Below are 20591 nucleotides of genomic sequence, written 5' to 3'. Positions count from 1 at the left end.
TAAAATGACTGAAAAACTGATTTTCTTTTCATTTAAATTCATTTCAATTTTACTTCCTTACATTCCTTACAAAGGTGAATTGCAATTATACATCCTGTTTCCACAATACTCAATTCAAATTCAGAATCTGAATTATCCTTCGTGCGAGTATCAAAGTCTTAGATGTTTCTCCAGAAAAGAAAAATAGACACAACAACACCATTAGACTACAGTAAGACTACAGAACATTGTTTTGTGGATATTACAGTAGAATTTGATGAAAAGTGTTTGAGTTTAAATTGAAATCTTTCGACGTTTGATTGCAAACCTGAGCACAGTTTGAGACATTGTCGAGATCACCTCTGAAACCCTGGTGTGTGACCATGTTAGTGTAAATTACCAGGGCCAAATCAACGTTCCAGATGACTGACATCTGAAATTATAGTTTTCCAGCGCTTTTATGGTAATAACTATAATAGAACAGCCTAGCTATGCGATTGCTCTATATGTCCTTGAGTTTGGCAAGATGGGTGAATATGTGCACTGCAGAGAGCACCGCATACGAGAACTCTGTTATGTTTAGCAGTATTGGCCCATATCTCACACTTCCCCACTACGCTTCATTTCTCCACGCTGCCTCTACTCTATTATTGCAAATATATTGCTATTCATAAAGGAGGAGTTGCAAAGCACTTTAAAGGAGAGGGAGGAATGGTAGCAAATGTCTCATCTACAAGGCAAAGACAATAAAGTTCCTCATGCAAGACTGCCTCGGCTGGCTTAATGTTCCCTGACGCCACGCGGGTGGAAACATTAGACTGCACATTTGTTAATCGCCTTAATCAAATTTATGTGTCCATGGTCAACCTGCACCATTGCTTTCTTTCACAAATGCCACGTCTATTTTAGAGATCTGACCCATCAATCTATCTTAAGATGTTGTGGTGATATTGTGACATGTACCAGATGTTGCAACTGCGTAGAAGATGAGCACCAAGCAAGCTACTCTATTAACTTAATTGACTGCTCTAATTATACGAAATTGGAAAATCACACACAACTTTGTCACTTAGACTTTTGCAGAAGTCTTCCACTTCTCAGACTTAAATCAAATCTCAAGCGTCAGACGAGAACTCCAAACTCATCTTCAGATTCAAAGAACCTGCAAAAACACTAAATAAATTACTAAAATTTTCCAATAATATGAAAATGGAATACATGTATATATAAAAAAACTATAATAGTATCTAAATGATACTAAAATAACACTATCAGTGTCAATGATTGTCTCATTGGTGTCTATTTTCATTTTTCCTAAGGCATTTAAGAAGAAATGTCTGGTGTTGAAATCATTATGAATTTCTAACCTGGTTTAGTAGTCTAGTGCTGGTCTCTGGATCCTTGGGATGAACCACGGACCTCTTGATCACATCAGAAATGTCCTAGTAAAAATAAACTTCTGAGCAATAACACTATTTTCTGGAATAAGACACCAATTAGGCCAAATGAACACTACATTTGTTGTTGATTTCATCTAAATACATTTTTTCCCAGATGCTGGTGTACAAAGAAACACCCTGGTAGGCAAGTGAATGGCCTCATAAGTTGTGGCGAAAAACCCATCACATGGAATATGCCAGCGTGGTGCTTATTTTAAGAGATCTGACCCATCAATCTATCTTAGGATGTTGTGGTGATATTGTGACATGAGCCAGATGTTGCGACTGCGTGGAAGACAAGGCACCAAGCAAGCTACGTTATTAACTTAATTGACTGCTCTAATCGCACAAAAAAGGGAAAATCACACACAGTGTCTCAATTTTGTCACCTAGACTTTTGCAGAAGTCTTCCAATTCTCAGATTTAACTCAAATCACATCCATCTCTTCCAGTTCAAACGAGATCTCCAAAATCAGATTTGAAGAAGCTGCAATCAAAACAGAGATTTCAATATGAAACATTTGTGATCAAATTCCTCCAAAAAATTATTGTATAGCACTATAATAATGCCGTGGATAACTAAAACATTTTGTTACTTGAAATACAGTAAATAGTAACTGAAGTAAAAAAAAAAACCCCTTATTACTTTATAAATATTGTACTTATTTTTATCTAGTGCCAATGCAACATGAATAAAATATACTACATAGACATAAACAATAACTAATAAAAATGCACAACTAAAAACAAAACTAAATTACGAAACCTTTAACTATAATTAAAATAAAAATGGAAAGGATTTAAAAAATGTATTAAAAATATGAATAAAAACTTTAATAGTATCTAAATAATACAAAAAATAGCACTGCTTTATGTATCATTGGTGTCTGTTTGAATTTTTCGTATGGCGTTTAAGGAGACATGTCTGATGTTTACCTGAAATCATTATGAATTTCCATCCTGCTTCAGACAAGGACATCTTAGTCACCCAAAAGCTATTAAAAAAAAAAATCTCTGAGCAAGAACAGTATTTTCTGGGATAAGACACCGATTAGACCAAATTAACACTCTGTGTTTGTCGTCAGTTTTGTTTAAATCCATTGTTCCCATTGCTGGTGTACAAAGAAACAGCCTGGTAAGCGAATGAGCCTCGTAACAAGTTGTGTGGCGAAAAACCCATCACACGAAACACGCCAGCGTGGTGCTTAAGATGCCCTGCACGTTTTTTATTTCCCTCAAATGTGATTTCAAATGTTTAAAATGTCAAGAGGAAGAGGAATAGAAAACACACTTACGGACGGCTTCTCGGCCACACGCTGCCCTCCAAATCACTCTCGCAACCCTGATATAATCAGCGAGCGGGGCAGATTATTAAAATGCAATGACACCTAATACCTTTATTCAACCTGTCAGTCAATAATACAAAGCAAAGCAGCTGAAAGGGAAGGCGAGGACGGTCGGCACGGGGTTAAAGGAGCTGTAGTTGTGTAGAGGATTAGAGCAGGTGGATGCAGGGACTGCTGCTTTTATTCTGCAGCCAAGCGGCGTGAAAATTAAGTCGGAGGGGCGCCGCGGGAGTCACATTCAGAGGAGAATTCACAGCCATTTGCTTCCCCACATTACCTTTCTTCATTTCATCTTTGCCGCGTGGACTGCTGCCACGGCGCTGATGAGTTCGGGCCCCGGACCCCGCACCCTGCCAGAGAGCCATAGTTCAAACCTCAGCCTGTGAAATGGAGGCTCTCTGCTGTTGTCAGGTTAAGGGTTTCAGCACAAAGGCAGGTGAACCTCTATTATATTCTCTCTGATGTGGACGCATCGATTCCTTTAGCTTTTCAGCGAGATGGACCTGCAATAAAGATCAAATGGGCTATTCGGTTAAAGTCGATAGAGACACTGACAATGCAAAGTCCTTCTAGTGGAGTAGCGTTCACTTTTACATGGAAACAAAGCATAAGAAACCTTTTCATCCAAAGGACTGTGCTTAAATGCTACACTTTAGTTTCACATTCGCAAAATTCAGGTTCCCTTTTAATTCCTGTAGTGGAATCTGAATCGGCAAGTGAAAAAAAGTTGGCACATCCCACAAACCCAAAATAGGACTCAGGTGCAGGACAAAAAAAATCGAATTATAACAAAAGAACAAACGTAATGTCCGCACTGAATTGACTGCTCCATAAAAAATGTCTTTATTGCAACGTTTCGACCATCAGGTCTTCATCGGGCACCAATCTGAATCAGAATCGGAATCTGAATTGGCCACATCCCACAGGAAGTTGAACTGGAGCGACAGGAAGAGGAATTTGCTGGACTGAAGTTAAACACAGGTGATGCATTCAGGGAAAGTTAAAAGTGACTTCTGCTCACCAAGGCTGCATTTATTTGATCAAAAATACAGGGGAAAAAAGTGAATAGTGTGAAATAGTAAAACAATTTAAAATAACGGTTTTCTATTTGAATATAGATATTAAAATGTAATTTATTCCTGTGATGCAGAGCTGAATTTTCAGCATCGTTACTCCAGTCTTCAGTGTCACATAATCCTACAGAAATCATTCTAATATGCTGATTTGCATTTCTGATTATTATCAATGTCGAAAACAGTTGTGATACATTTGTTTTCAAGGTTAATTTTTCAGTCATTTGAACAAATAAATACATTCTTTCTAAGTAATTATTCAATTGAATTATTTAAAAAAGTATTTTTATTTATTTATTTTTAATCATACTCACTCCAAACCTATGAATGGTAAAAATATGTTTTAGCTTCTTTTGTAACTATTTTTATTATAAAAAAATTGAATTGACGTACCACAGTGTGTCTGAAAATGAGCACAGCTGAGATGGTATATTAACCAATCAACATCCAGAACCAGAACAATGACATTCTCATGTAAATGATTCTGGCAGCTGTATTCTTGCACTATAAATACACACATGTAATGTCAACAGCTGAGCCATAATGCTTTGATCAGGTTTCGAGACTATTTGTGACTTTTTTCTTGGTGTGTTAAGAGCACCTGACCTGATATCCTGTCTGCCTTGGAGAACATCTAAAGAAGAGTGCATTAAACGTACTGTTCTGATATGTGAATCTATATCATTTAACATCAGTACAATGTAACCAGACATAAATAGCACTTTCCACAAATAACAAAATAAGATCTGATACTTAACAAAATGAAGTTTTTTGTTCTCAACAAATAGCAAATGAAAAAGTATGTGATTTTTTGCAATGGGAGGTAGCATGCAAAATATGGGACATGTGTTTGAACAATAAGTTAATAATTAAATAATAATTAAAAAATAGAGTTTAAAAAACACTGAAAGTGTACTCACCCTCAGGCCATACAAAATTCAGATGCGTTTGTTTGTTCATCAGAACAAATTTGGAGAAAAGTAGCATTTCATCATTTATTCACCAACGGATGCTCTGCAGTGAATGGGTGCCGTCAGAATGAGAGTCCAAACAGCTGATAAAAACATCACAATAATCCACACCACTCCAGTCCATCAGATAACATCTTGTGAAGCCAAAAGCTGCATGTTTGTAAGAAACGTTTTAACTTTAAAACTTTTAAAGCATCACTTACCAGTCCATAATCCATAATAATGCTTCCTCTAGTAAAAAAGTGCATACCCTGTTGTCCTCTCACATAAAAAGTCCACCCACATATTTGTTTAGGTCTATTTTTCCTTTTAAATGGCATTTGCTCTGTGCATATTTCTCAAACCAGATAGCATTTTAATGTAATGTTAAATTTCTCCAAATCTGTTCTGATGAAGAAACAAACTCATCTACATCTCGGATGGCCCGAGGATGAGTACATTTTCAGAAAAATTGAAATTTTGGGGTGAACTATTCTTTTAATTAATTATTTGAATATCAAGCTCATGTCAAAATTGAGACCTTGTATGTTTGATGAAATTAAGATGGGGACAGGGGACAGACCAAAATCACCATTATTTTTCATTCTAATGAATTTAATTTTAGGTAATATTTTATTATCTGATTATTTTCAAAACAAGTCCTCATGGGATTTCTGCTTCTAATACATTAAAGAAACTAACAGTCACCAAGGTATACTGTTGTGGTTCTGTTACATGTGTAAAATCAGTTGTGTTTTTCACGTGTTGTCAGAAGCGAGCGCATGCCGGCAGCATTCTCGTCAACAGGAAGTGCAGATCTCTGCAAAGTTCCTTCCTCTGTTTCGACAGAAAGTGTCAAGGCTCTGCTCACTGCAGTTTGTTTCAGATTATAGCTGCTTGTAGGGGAAGAAATTCATCTTACACTGCTCAACATCTTTCCTGTCAGGCCGCTGTCGTCTAAATGGTTTTTGCCTCAGTATAATGTCAAAGTAAAGCCCATTTATTGGTGCACATCTCCACTTTGTCACTATGAGGGAGAATAGGTGGCCTCTGCATTGATCTGCCTGCCGGTGGCTTGATAAAGCTGCTTTGCTTCACGGTGTTAGCGTGCGGATGTTTGCCCTCGGTCCCGAGCATCTGCTTTACATCACAGCATCTGTTCGGGCTTCTTCGCTAAAGAAGCACATTGAACTTTCACAAGCCAATCATCTCACATCAGCATCGCAGTCGCTTCAGACCCGGCAGTATTGATTCCGTTCAAATGCAATCATCAAGTTTCCAGCAGTGGAGTAAACAACAAAGATTTAACAAAGGAGCTTGATTTCTGTGATCATATTTTGAAAGTGAGGCAAAAAAATTAATCAAAATTTGACTTTTTTGTCTTTTAGTCCATGTCTGTCAGCTTTGAGGCTTGTGTACAAAAATCTTTGATGTGCACATTTAACATTTACAGTATTTCCCTTATGAAAAAAAACTAACTCTTCCTGCACTACACATTTTTATACAATCAAATTCTCTCTTGATTCATTTCCCTCCCGCTAATGTGCAAATCATATTCATGGCTTTGACGTAACTAAAGGCTAATGTCATCGTTTAGTCACCCTCAAGTCAATCATTTCTGTGAAACACAAAAGGGGATTTTGCAGAGTTGCTCTAGTCCATTAAAAATATATGGTGACCACAGCCGACAAACCCTTAAAACGAAACAACAAACAACACCTTAAAAGCAGTCCATACGCTATATACAGACACGCACAAACATATATAAACTTCAGAAAACTTGTAATGACTTAAAATATAGTGCATGAATCATATATGCTGTACGTATATAGTTTCGTGCTCTCTTCCTCTCTCTCTCTATTCTATTTATTTATTCAGCTTTATATATATACCTTCGAAATGAAGTTAACACATTCTTGCAAGAAACAACTACCTGCTGTGTCCGGTCACATTATTCAAAGGTCATGGAAAAAAAAGTTCATTTGTACCACTTCCTGTGGATCTCAGCCAGCATCTGCGGCTACTCGATTCAATTTTGTTTTGTGGCTTCATCTGACCCTGATCTTGCAGGTGTCTCTTTGGATTCTGGAATAAAATAAGAGAACACAAAAACGAAGCCTTCTTTTTGAGTTTCAATTCCTTTTTTCTTTATTTGTCTTTTCTAGCACTGTGTACCACCATGAGCTGAAATGTGTTGATAAGAAGGCTTATATGTGAAAACTGAAAAGCACACTGATATGAACTGAAGAAGAAGATATGCATCATCTGAAAGTTTCGATTTTAACTTATGTCAAATGAAATGAAAAAGAGAAATGACATTGCAAATAAAAGCTTCTTCTTGGAATTGATGAGCTCAGTGTTTGACTGCTGTTGCTGTTTACTGAGTGTGTACCAACTAGTTGTGCAGATCTCAACAAATTATAAATATATATATATATATATATATTATACAAAATGTTATACATATAACTGTTTTCTATTTGAATATATTTTAAAATTAAATTTTTCCTGTGATTTCAAATCTGAATTTTTAGCATCATTACTCCAGTCTTCAGTGTCACATGATCCTTCAGAAATCATTCTAATACTCTGATTTGCTACTCAAAATACACACACACACACACACACGCACACATTGGTTATTGGTACAACTATTTGAAAAAAAAAAAAAATGTATGAAGCTATATAATTTCTAAGAACTTGACACATGCATTTTAAATAACATTTTTAAATGACATATAAATTAGTTTCTTTTCATCATCTCTAGGACATCTTATTTAACACTGAACCCTTTTATAGAATTCATAAATCTTCATTCATTCTTTGATTGGACTCTAATCAGAGCTGAATATTTGTGTAGCTGAATTCAGCTCGACCATCATCCACCAATTTTCTTTCGCATCAGTGATGAAGATCTTTGTCAGATTGTCAGGTTGTCTTTGCAGACTGACTTTTCATGCCATTTCTCAAACACACTAATTTCTCATATTTCCACACCCAACTTGAGTGAATTTTTGGACTTGTGTTTCCATGGAATCGGCCTCCATGCTGGAATCATGGAGCTGTTTCCATGACAATCCACCACCTGTTGTTCCGTTCCTTTCACACATCTTCCATGAGATGATTGGCATTTGGGAATAACAAATTATACAGGTTAATTTCTTTGTTAGGAGGCATCAGATCTACAGTGTCTCATTTTCACGTCTATACTGTAGCTATACCGAATATATCCAACATGTTAAAGGTTGCAAACAAATTTAGCCTCATTTTATGTTGTTTAAAAAATGTAGTGCTTATATTAGTCCCAAAAACGATGAATATATTTCAAAAATGGCCTTAGTGATTACTGTCAGGAGGACTCAAGTGAAATGACGGCTCAATAATGGGTCGATGCTGGCCTATTCAGTCTCATTGATTAGAGGAAAGCTCTAAAAAGTGGTTTTAAACAACTAAATGCTTTCACAAAGGCTTCATTATACAATGCAAAGGCCAGTTTTGTCATTGAATTGAAACAGCTTTCTTAAGAATGACAATTCATGGAAAAAAATAACTTCCTGTATGTTGTCAGCTATTTTGAGGTTGTACCCTTTTAACTCTCTCATTCTGTAAATACTGAAATAATCGTGTCATGCAGTGACGTGGGGAGGACATGCAGATGTTTAATTGCAACACAGTGCCGTGTGTGCAGTTGCATTCAGCCCCATTGCATTCTGGTAGCAATTACAGAGGGTTTGTATGTATGCACATTATGGATTGTTTAAAGTAAAGATCCCAGAGGAATGCTGAAGTTTCTAAGGCTGTTTATGAGGGATCTCGGTGTCGTCGTTCCTCACTCAACTATACAAACACAAAGGTAAGATTCACAGAACAGCAAGCAGCACCATTTCGAAGATCAGTTTCTTGTGTTTTGTGAAACTGCACCAGGGGACTCAGAGTCTGCACTACATACTGAGAGAAAAATATCAAATATTCATTTCTAATAATGTCCAAATTTCCCAGGGAAACAATGCAATTATACCCTTTCAGTGTATAATATCAGAGCATTTTTTACAATGTTTAAATATATCCTGCAGATTTTCCCCTAAAATTAGGAAAAAATTGGAAAAAGTGCACAGATTCTGTCAGAGCCTCATGTGTCCAAACTGGCATTTAAGAAAGATGCTAATATATGATATTGTTGGACAAGGATTTCTATTATAAAAGCCTAGCAGAATAGCAAAACATCACTACAAAAAACATGATGATGCCATAGTACCTAATATCATCCCATAATGCCCTGGTGTTACAATATATACATTACTGTGAAAAGTTTGAGGTCAGAAAGACTTTTTGTTTTCCTTTATTTATTAGAAATAAAACAATTATGAAATTATACAAATATATTTATATTATAATGTTAATATTACAAATAAATGCCGTTCTTATTTATCCAAAAATGTATCGTTTCCACAAAAATATAAAGCTGCACAACTGTTTTCAACATTGATAATAATGCAAAATATTTCTTGAGCAGCAAATCAGCATATTAGAAGGATTTCTGAAGGATCGTATGACACTGAAGACTGGAGTAATGATGCTGAAAATTCAGCTTTGATCACAGGAATAAATTACATTTTAAAATATATTCAAATAGAAAACAGTTATTTTACATTGTAATAATATTTCAGAATTTTACTGTATTTTGAATCAAATAAATGCATCACTGGTGCGCATAAAAGACTTCTGTATCATGGCAGAGTTTTGAAACATGACACAGGATTTTTGTTTGCAATTCGTGTTGTTTTGGTGCATCAGGCTTGATGTGAACAGGCCCACTTTCCATGAACGCTTGAGCTAAATGACATTCAGAAAACTGCATCACGAGCGTCTCGCTGCTCCGTCAATCGCTACACATTATTTATCATTTCTTTTCTGAGCGTCCATTTGCTGCTTAAATAATACAGGATTAACGACAGCATCATCTAACACAGCGGCATGAAACAGCAGTGTGAAATCATGAATTAACAGCCCGGCGGCTCCTATATCATGTCAAAAGAGCCACAATCAGAGTACATCAAACTGATTTCTTCACTTGTGCCGTGATGACTGTTGCATGGGTTGAATAGCACTTGATTGTTAGACTGAGTGTGACTGCTGCACTGGGCCCATTAAAGCTTTCTGACAATGGCAATGGAGTAATATTCTTAGCTTTTCCAGACGCTCATCAATGGATACAGAAATAACGCTGATGAACATGCCTCCTCTATTTAACAGAGCTTGTTTCCCAAGAGCTGTCACTTAGCAACAGGGCTGTCAGTGGACTCCTGGGCATCTGAGATGTCCTGTCAAGCAAATGACTGGATTCCACTAAAAGGCTATTAATAAAACCTTTTTACCTGGAAAACAAATCACCTTTAATGCATCCCATCAGACATAGGCTGTAGTGTCTGATTAGCGTCTGGAAAATTCAGTCGCCAGAAAATTGCACTCCTTTGCGGCTTAAAGCAACGGCTCGTTCGAAAACAAAAATCCCCCCTCGTGTCGTCTCAGACCTATGCAGTGTTATTGTTCTGTGAATGAAAAAGACATCCATCTATCTATCTATCTATCTATCTATCTATCTATCTATCTATCTATCTATCTATCTATCTATCTATCTATCTATCTATCTATCTATCTATCTATCTATCTATCTATCTATCTATCTATCTATCGGTCATTTGATCTATATACGATCGATCTATCTATCTATCTATCTATCTATCTATCTATCTATCTATCTATCTATCTATCTATCTATCTATCTATCTATCTATCTATCTATCTATCTATCGTTCATTTGATCTATCTATCTATCTATCTATCTATCTATCTATCTATCTATCTATCTATCTATCTATCTATCTATCTATCTATCTATCTATCTATCTATCTATCTATCTATCTATCGTTCATTTGATCTATCTATCTATCTATCTATCTATCTATCTATCTATCTATCTATCTATCTATCTATCTATCTATCTATCTATCTATCTATCTATCCATCGTTCATTTGATCTATATATGCTCTATCCATCCATCCATCCATCATCCATCCATCCATCCATCCATCCATCCATCCATCCATCCATCCATCCATCCATCCATCCATCCATCCATCCATCCATCCATCCATCCATCCATCCATCCATCGTTCATTTGATCTATCTATCTATCTATCTATCTATCTATCTATCTATCTATCTATCTATCTATCTATCTATCTATCTATCTATCTATCTATCTATCTATCTATCTATCTATCTATCGTTCATTTGATCTATATATGATCTATCTATCTATCTATCTATCTATCTATCTATCTATCTATCTATCTATCTATCTATCTATCTATCTATCATTCATTTGATCTATATATGATCTATCTATCTATCTATCTATCTATCTATCTATCTATCTATCTATCTATCTATCTATCTATCTATCTATCTATCTATCTATCTATCGTTCATTTGATCTATATATGATCTATCTATCTATCTATCTATCTATCTATCTATCTATCTATCTATCTATCTATCTATCTATCTATCTATCGTTCATTTGATCTATATATGATCTATCTATCTATCTATCTATCTATCTATCTATCTATCTATCTATCTATCTATCTATCTATCTATCGTTCATTTGATCTATATATGATCTATCTATCTATCTATCTATCTATCTATCTATCTATCTATCTATCTATCTATCTATCTATCTATCTATCTATCTATCATTTGATCTATCTATATATTTGATTTAACATTGCATTTTTAGGTAAAATGTGTCATTTCAATTCCTTAGAATTTTTATTAATTTTAATTCTACTTATTTCAAATTAAAACTTCTAACTCTGCATCATTAACATTTTAGCGCAATTTTAAATTGCAATTGAACTTCTTTATCTTGTTCGCTACACCTCAATTCAAACTCAGCAATAGAATTGGATTTTTAAAGACACTCAATGCAACTCTGAATGGCGCAAACTCTTTTCTACTAAAGAAAGTTAGTTTGGAAGTTTGGAAGGGTGAGTAAACGATGACAGCACTCTCATTCATGGCTGAACTATGCCTCTACCTCCGTTTCATTTTTAGTGCTGCACATGGAATCAAAGGATTTTTCATTTGCAATATGCCATGACTTACCGCTTGATGTATTTCTTTCGTCTCTGTGCAGTGGTTTCACATCACAGGGATTCAGTTTTAACGTCCAATAACAACAGATATACGAGTCTGTAATGGGTTACTGCAACTTTTACAGCCAATAAAATGATTTACATCTCAGTTTACAGATGAAATACATCATATCATCTGCCAGATTATATTTGAGTTTCAGAGCATCAAGCGCAGGGTAATAAGATGGTAAACACACTCTACAGCATATGTCTCCAGCTCAAAGGACAAAATATGTCTCTCCATCTATTGATCTGGACAGGAGGGAATATAGCTAGTTGTTCCCACTAGAGTTGCTGTAGTGTTTATAAAGATGTGAATGTGGTTAAACAAGGCATTAACACTCAATCTGGCCTTAGACGAATGATTATGTCTCTAGGGTGCTGTAGCTGCCACCTCTTGTTTGTGTCTTAGTACTTTAGAACTAACAGTCTCTGGAAGATTAGTCTGTCTAAGAGTTAGAAAAGAGCATCCGTGTGCATATTGCATGGCCAGCACTGTGACCTGAGCCGAAACACTTCTGGATAGCACTTAATGTTAACTAAACTAAACTATTAATAATCATTGTTAGTAATTTAAATAAATTGAAAAAACTAAAAATATAAAAATAAAAGCTACATATTAACAAAGACTATAACTAATACTAAAACTGGATGCCCATAAAGACAGTTAATTAACTTTCACTGGAAATTTGGTTCATCATTAATGAAAAAGATTTAATATAATAAAACAAAAACACACACAACATCCATCAGTGCCAGGTGGTATAGGACGACTGTGTTCCCTGCGGAAACATGGGCTCCGTTCCTGCATAGTTGTGCATTTACCCATTTAAGACAAAAAATATACCTGGAGAAAGCTATTCATCAGCATTCCCATTCTTCTCAATGTCAGTCACTCAGCTAGTGCGTGCGGCCCTGGTGGTCTGCCATCTTTCATGGGCACAAAAAAATCTGTGATGTCAAACACGGTGCACTGCATGTAAATGGAAGAGAGCATTTGCACATCACAAGATCTGATTAAATGGTTAAATCTATCAATGCATGAAAATCTATTAAACAATGTTATTGTAAACCAAAACTAAAACAACTAAAAATCAGTAATTGAAATAAAGTTGAAATAAAATAAACTATAAATGAGATGAAAAACTTTAAAAACCTACAAAACATTACATTTGTTAAAAATGACTAAATAAATCAAACCAATAAAAATTTGCCGTAATTGAAATGAAACTGAAATAAAAAGAAAAACTAGAAATGGTACATTGCAACTACTGTAAGTGAAAAAAAGTGAAAAAAAAAAAGTTGCAGTACTAAAATTACTAAAACTGAAATAGAAATATAAAAATAGAAATATAAAAAAATAATACAATTTAAAAAAGCACATAAAATATAAAAACTTAAATTGAAAAGGAAGAAAATTGATAAATGAAATTGAAAAACATAAATGTATGGACAAGATGGCTGTGTTCCCTGTGGCAACATGCATTTCTGCATTTACCTATTTATGAATAATATATCTGGAGAAAGCTATCTGTCAGCATTTCCACTCTTGTCAATGGCAGTCGCTCAGCTGGCGCATGCAGCCCTGGTAATCAGCCACCTTTCATGCACTATAAAAATAATTTTTTGATGAATTACAAATAAAACAAAGAATACTGCAGTATGTTTTACAATAAGTGACCATGAACCACAAAACCAGTTATAAGGGTCAACTTCTGGAAATTGAGATTTATACATCATATTTATTCAAGTTGAATAAATATGATTTCCATTGATGTATGGTTTGTTTGTTAGGATAGGACAATATTTTGCTGAGCTACAACTATTTGAACATCTGGAATCTGAGGGTGCAAAAAAAATCGAAATATTGAGAAAATTGCCTTTAAAGTTGTCCAAATGAAGTTCTCAGTGATGCATATTACCAATCAAAAATTAAGTTTTTATATATTTACAAAATATCTTCATGGTACATGATCTTTACATAATATCCTAATGATTTTTGACATAAAAAAATTTATCATTTTGACCCAAACAATGTATTGTTGGCTATTGCTACAAATATACCTGTGCTACTTGTGACTGGTTTTGTGCTCCGGGGTCATATATATATATATATATATATATAATGTCAAATACGGTGCATCTAATTGGAAGAGAGTGGTGCAACAGCAATTGCACATCTCAAAAACATTTAAAAACCGGTGAGGTTAAGAAGCTGGTCAATGGAGAGGTAGTAGTAGATATGAGAAGAGTGACGGGGAGGGGATGATGGGAGAGACAGAATGAGGGGAGGAGGAGAGAGATTTGGGAACCGCTCCACAGCCACAGCTTGATTCTCTCACAAAGGGTCATTAGTGAAGTAATTAACGCGTGCCGCTGGGCCCTGGGGCTCATGCACCGACTGTGAGCAATGACTACTAATGACATAAAGCAGTCTTCCACAGAGCCTAGCCTGAAGAAACACTTCCACACACGACACTGCAAATAATCCTCTTTCATTAGGCACACAGACAAACATATTTCACAGACACCTCACCTTATTAAAAATAAAGGTTCTTTATTGGCATCGACGGTTCCATGAAGAACCTTTAACATCCATGGAACCTTGAAAGGTTCTATATAGTGGAACATAGCATTGTCGGTACTTCGGTAGCAAGACGATATTTACATTTGAAAAATGTAAGGATACTAGCCTTTATGCAGTACTGCTTTGGTAGTATAGAGTACCGTGTTGATGGTAGATGTCTGCTTCCAGTGCATATTTATTTGTGCGCGCTCTGATAAATGTGAAAGGTTTCTTTTTACAACGTGTTTTGCAGCGTTGAGCACTGTAGCCATTCACAGACGTGTTTGATGAGCGCGTGAACTCAATTTGCTAATCAGAGGCTTCTAAATCAGAACGCTCTCAATACAGGCTCTTCGTAAATAAGAGATTTATTATGCAATACTGAGATTTTTTTTATTATTATTATTATAAGGGTATTTTTCACTAGCTTCATTGGTTATACATTTATAATCAATCAAGCTATAAATAAAGGAGCACTCTTTGTTCAGATTCTGTATATAACCATCATAATTTAAATAAAAGTTTTATATGTCATGCTGCAAAGTTTCAGATTGACTACCGTATTAAAATGCAGGACTTGAAAAGAAATTAGAATGATTGACATGGTGATAACCATAATAACAATGACTTGATGTCAAAATAAATCTGTACCTTTAATGTGTTTATTAGTGTTTATTAGTTTAACTAACTTTAAAATTGGTCTTTTTAATGCAATGTTTACATAATTTAATATTTGAAGGCTACATTTAAACAATATTTGTAGGCTATACTTTTAATAAAAAAAATATAATAATTCAATTTAACATTTTTATTTTTAAATAGTTACATAAAAAGCTATTAAAATAAAATCACAATCGTTTTTTTTGCAGTTACCAAAATTGGTACCAAGAACCGTGAAATTTTACTGGTATTGGTACTATGACAATAGGCTACTAGTGAAAAAAAAATAAAAAACATTCAACTAAGAAAATGCTTTTAAGAACTTAAGATTTTTAAGCTTTATTTTTAACATTGCATGTGGTGTTGATCATAGAAAGTTCACCAGATCTAGTGCGAAACTTTCCCGATGAGTTATTAACACGCTCCAACACATGCATGTCGTTAATAGTCATGAGATAAAATGGCACGGAACCGCCTAACGTGCTGTAAAACATAAGCAGTTCCTTCCCACAGATCTTTTATTCTTACCCTCTCTCAATGTTCATGCAAATCGGATTGAACCGTGTTCCCCAGCGGCAGAACACCGCGTTCTCTCTGCTACCGAGCCATATCTCTGGGTTAATTCATTTCATACTCATTTCTTTTTAAATGCACTGGCTCATGAATGTTCTGTAACGCCAGCGCCGGGTCAAAGGGCACGGGGACTCGATCACATCACAGAACCGAACATCGGTCAGAGGAAAGACAAAATACTGCTGGCGAACCCAAGCTCCTATGTGTTCCTGAGTAATCATTCACTCTCGGATGGGTCGTGTATTAGAGTTAATGTAAAAATAATTACATTTCTTATTAATAGTCTCTGCGGCATTGGCCACAGTCTGCTGCTGTAATTGAGTTTTTGTGTCTAATGTCTTTGGGCAAGGGTTACCATTATTACTCTTACCATTATTAATCACTGGAAATAAACTTTTACCATGGCATATGACTACAGATGTGAGTTTTGCAGGCAAAATAATATTATTAAACCTGTAAATGTCACATTTCCCCCTCCATGCTTTGTTATTTGCAAATAATTGATATAATAATTCTTCCAGCTAAAAATGTCTTGACATTAATGAATATTACCTAAAGCTAAGACAGAAATACGCACTAACCAGACGGCTTTATTGCTCAGCTGTGAGAAATAATGCAGTCCTCAGATGTTTTTAACCAACCAAGTAGAAAAGAAGTTTAAATCAGAGATGCACTTTTTAATACAGAGGGCCAAAAATCAACCTTGTTTGAGGGGCATGGGGCAAAAATGAATCATTATATCAATTTTATATGTTTAACATTTAAAAAAAAAATGTAAATACTGATTTTTTTTTTTTTTTTTACATTTTTAATCCAATTCAGATATTGCTTTTTACATTTCAAAGAATGTTGAATGTTGTACTATATCTAATGTATTATATTAAAAAGCATTACATTTTAAATAAATTAAATGTTCTAACATTTTCAAATTCTTTTTAATCAAATTCAAGTCTACTTTTTGTAAAAATTTAAAAATAAAATAACTTTGCATTATGAATGTTGCTTTATATCCAACTTTAATATATTAAAATGTATTAAATAAAAAAGGTTAAAAAAACTAACTTAGAATTTTTTTTTTTTTTTTTACATTTTAATGCAAAATAAAACAACAAAATAAAGCATTTTTTTAAAAAATAATTACAACTAAATGTATATGCTTCAATGGCATATTCTGTTTTTCCTGTTTTCTCCCTCCTCTTGTGACATGGCATAGATGTATCCCACAGGCCCTGGCTTGGGCATCTCTAACGTAAATATATATTTCGCACTTTTGATTACACCATTTTTATTTTAAAAAATACAGTATATGAGGTTACTGGGGTCTTTTTCTCTGGAAAATGAAATCTGAAAGGCTTGTGCATTTGCTCTCCATTTCTTCTCATTACTGTCTGAGAGAAACAATTGAGATATTATTGAGCGCTCCTTTGTGATTTGTCTTTCCTATGGGATGAGCTATCTCATATGTTATCAAAGGCTGATCTGCTCCGGTTCACGAGCCTGAAAAAGATTTTTCTATATTGGCTGCCACAGACTTGGGTGTTTTGAGAGTTCTTACGGTGATTAAGGCCAACTTAAGCAACATCCCAATATGTGTTTTCCCAGTGGCATGTGATACAATTTTGTCTACAAAACACAGAAAGTGCACATACCGAAGGAGACGGCAGAGAGAGCTAATAGCATCGACTGTGAGAGGGCAAACCCAGCATGCATCTGCCTCTGGGGAGAATCTCTGTTTACATACACAAAGCAAAAAAATCAAATCAAACATACCAGGATTAATTATACTTAAACAGATCCAACCGTGCACGTACGGTTTAGAGGGCTTTTGTATCTGTGGACTATTTTCTCATCATTCGTTTTATCTCACGGCTTGTGGAGAATATGATTGAGCAATCCAGGGTTATTTTTAGCTGGCCAATGATTTGCCTCAAGCGCCCTTTGCTTTTTTGCGTGTGCTATTTTACAATGGAGCTTTGGAATTACGCCTGAGAAAAGAAGAACATACCACAATCAGCCCTTTATGTCAGCTCTATTTTATGATTTATCTTCAATTTGCCCTTTTACCGAAAGCCAGGGTGCAAAATTAACACTCGCCAAGCGCAAAACAAGAAGGTTAAACTTGTTTTAAAGCACCATTTGTAAGTAAATACAAAAATATGCATTTTTTTTTTTTTTTTTTTGAAGTGTAAGCATGACAGTAATTTATGTAGAGTATTCCTCAAATTAATTTACAAATACAAAAATATCCAAAAGTTCATCAAAACTAACTGCTAGCGAAGCGGCATCTTTGATTATGGCTTCTATGATTTTTTTGTTATGTATTATATATTTTTAAATATTTTATATTATTTTTAAAACATTTCAATATATGAAAAATGATAAACAGAGGCTTCTAAGATCACTACTCTATTTATTTTTTCAATAAATTTCCTCAATTTTCTCCATTTGGCATTAGAAGATGGTGCAAACAGCTATTTTTGGGCCGTATTTACAGCAAAAAAACATAAATATTGCACAATTTGCAAGAGACCATGATAAATCTGCAAGCGTAACTGGATCTGAAATTGTTATCTGGAAATATGAGGGTTTTATTGTTTGTTTGGTATTCACAGGAAGACATTTTTAGCTGTGTAACACCACAGTACCGCTTTCCAAAACTGCTGTCGAGTCACACACACATCTGTCTTTGTCTCTGTGTAAATTTAGAGTTGTTCTAAGATTAAAAAGCAGAAGAAGAGTCTAGAGCTCGACGGCGTGACCTCAGATGACTGTTCATCGGAAGGTTGAGTTCAGTATTCAAGGCGACCTTTTCCAGCACATTGCGCACATGTGACATACAGTATATGGAGGCACAGCTGACTGTTGGACTGTGTTTATTTTGGAAGAACTCACTCTGGGCAGCTGTTTAGGTTGGTTTATATGACAGTGTTTTGGGCACGGAGCCGTCTGTGAGCAGACCGACAAACTCTACAAACAGACTGTTTCTCTCTCTGGGACAATTCCAGACAAAGACATGTGTCTCATTCACAAACAACCAACAAACCAACTTAACCAGGTCCAGTGCACTGCTGAGTCATGTTTGAAAACTACAGATTGTTTTTTGTAATGATAAACATTGTGGTCACTTTATTACAACACATACTGTACATGTGGCATCTGGTTATGATCTTGAATATAAAAAATGGTATTTTGGATTTTTAATTCAATTTTGTGTAAAAAATATCTTAAGATTTGTCACTCTAATCAAGTAAGGAATTTTGAAAAATTACAACATTAAAAACAATCAGGGTTCTAGTATTATTAAGATGCTATTATAGTTTTAGTTTTTCAGTTTCTGTTTTAATTTGAGTCATTTTGTTATTTGTATTAGCTTTATATAAATGTCTATATAGTGATGTCTATAGTTTCAGCTTTTAGTTATTTTAAGATAAACTAAAAGAAAATGAGAAATATTTTAATTGTTTTTAAATATTTCATTTAATTTCAGTTAATGTTAATCTTATTTACAGTAACAAAAATTATTTTTTTTAAGGTTTTACATTTTAAAAAGGTTTTAGTTTTAGTTAGCTTTAATAACCTGCAACTAATATAAAAAAGAAACAAATCTTTGTAACTTTCTGTTTTCCAGTACAAATATAAAACAAATATATATATAAAATATGAAGTGACTTAATGCTTAAAAAAATAAGCTACAAATGAAAAAATAAAAAATTACGTTTATTTTATTTATATTTTTTACTATAAAATTTTATTTAAAAAATCAGAAAACAATACTTCATATTTGAAGTCTTTTTGCATCTCAAGCAAATGTTTCTTGATTTAATAATTTCAGGTATTTGTACTGGAATCAAGACAAAATATGACTCAGAAAATACTTTTTTGAAGTGAAAACATTTGCCACACTTGAAATAGAAGTTCAAGTCAAGAGCATTGCATTGTAGGATACAGTATTCTTCTCAGTTGCATACTGCATTTTGGAAAATGTCGTAAATAATCTGATTATTCAGTTTCACATATTGAAGAAATAGTGAGCAAGCTGGCATGCAATTCCAAACGCAGTCAATGTCATTCAAACATGTAAATAAGGCCCATTACAGAATTAACGTTCTGTTCAAAATATGCACTGTAGTGGGCAATAAGTATGTACAACTGGACCTCACAGTCACACTAACAATGCATGAGCCAATCATTCACGTCTGCATTAGTGTGCATAGAATGCGTTTGTGGTCGATGCCCTCTCATTAGCATACAGCCGTCTTGGTTGCGTTGTGAGACAGATCTGCTGTGTTGTTGCACAGCTGGGCGATTCTGACACTTTCTGTCTGTTTCGTAGCATGTCTTCTCTCGATTATGCCCAGACAAGACTTTAGATTAAAACGGGGAAGGTGTTCCTCCCACTTCCAAATGTCTGGTCACTCCACGAGTGTATCTCATTACAGCCAGAGCTGGATGTGACTGGGCTGTCAGGAAGATATCAAAGCTCTTGTGTAAAACACTCTCATCTCACCACCAGCTAAACAATCACATTTAATTGGATTTTTCACCAGGCCCATTAAATCATAGACAAGGTTAGTGAGGCACCAGTTGCTAAAGCAACCCTTGAATCTTTCTGGCTTTCATCGCAAACAAACTAGCAAATCCTCCAGGAGAACTGCAATGGAAAAACAACAAGCTGTGTTTGACCGTCCGCTGTTTATACGGCTCAAAAGACTGGGTGTTATATTAACGATTCATGATATAGCTGCAATGATTTGGCAGTTGATTTATATAATGCACATCTTTAGCACATATGAGGGCTGTT

General features: G+C 34.8%; 1 protein-coding gene across 2 annotated transcripts in view; it reads left to right on the top strand.

Moving 5' to 3' along the window:
- The window catches only part of LOC306887933 (raftlin-like), an 84953-nt gene that overhangs the window by 12900 nt on the left and 51462 nt on the right, over positions 1 to 20591 (top strand). The gene's annotated exons all lie outside the window — the stretch shown is intronic.

Source organism: Barbus barbus (genome assembly GCF_936440315.1).
Source record: "Barbus barbus genome assembly, chromosome: 21".
Lineage (NCBI taxonomy): Eukaryota > Metazoa > Chordata > Actinopteri > Cypriniformes > Cyprinidae > Barbus > Barbus barbus.
This window is presented reverse-complemented; position numbering and strand designations above follow the sequence as displayed.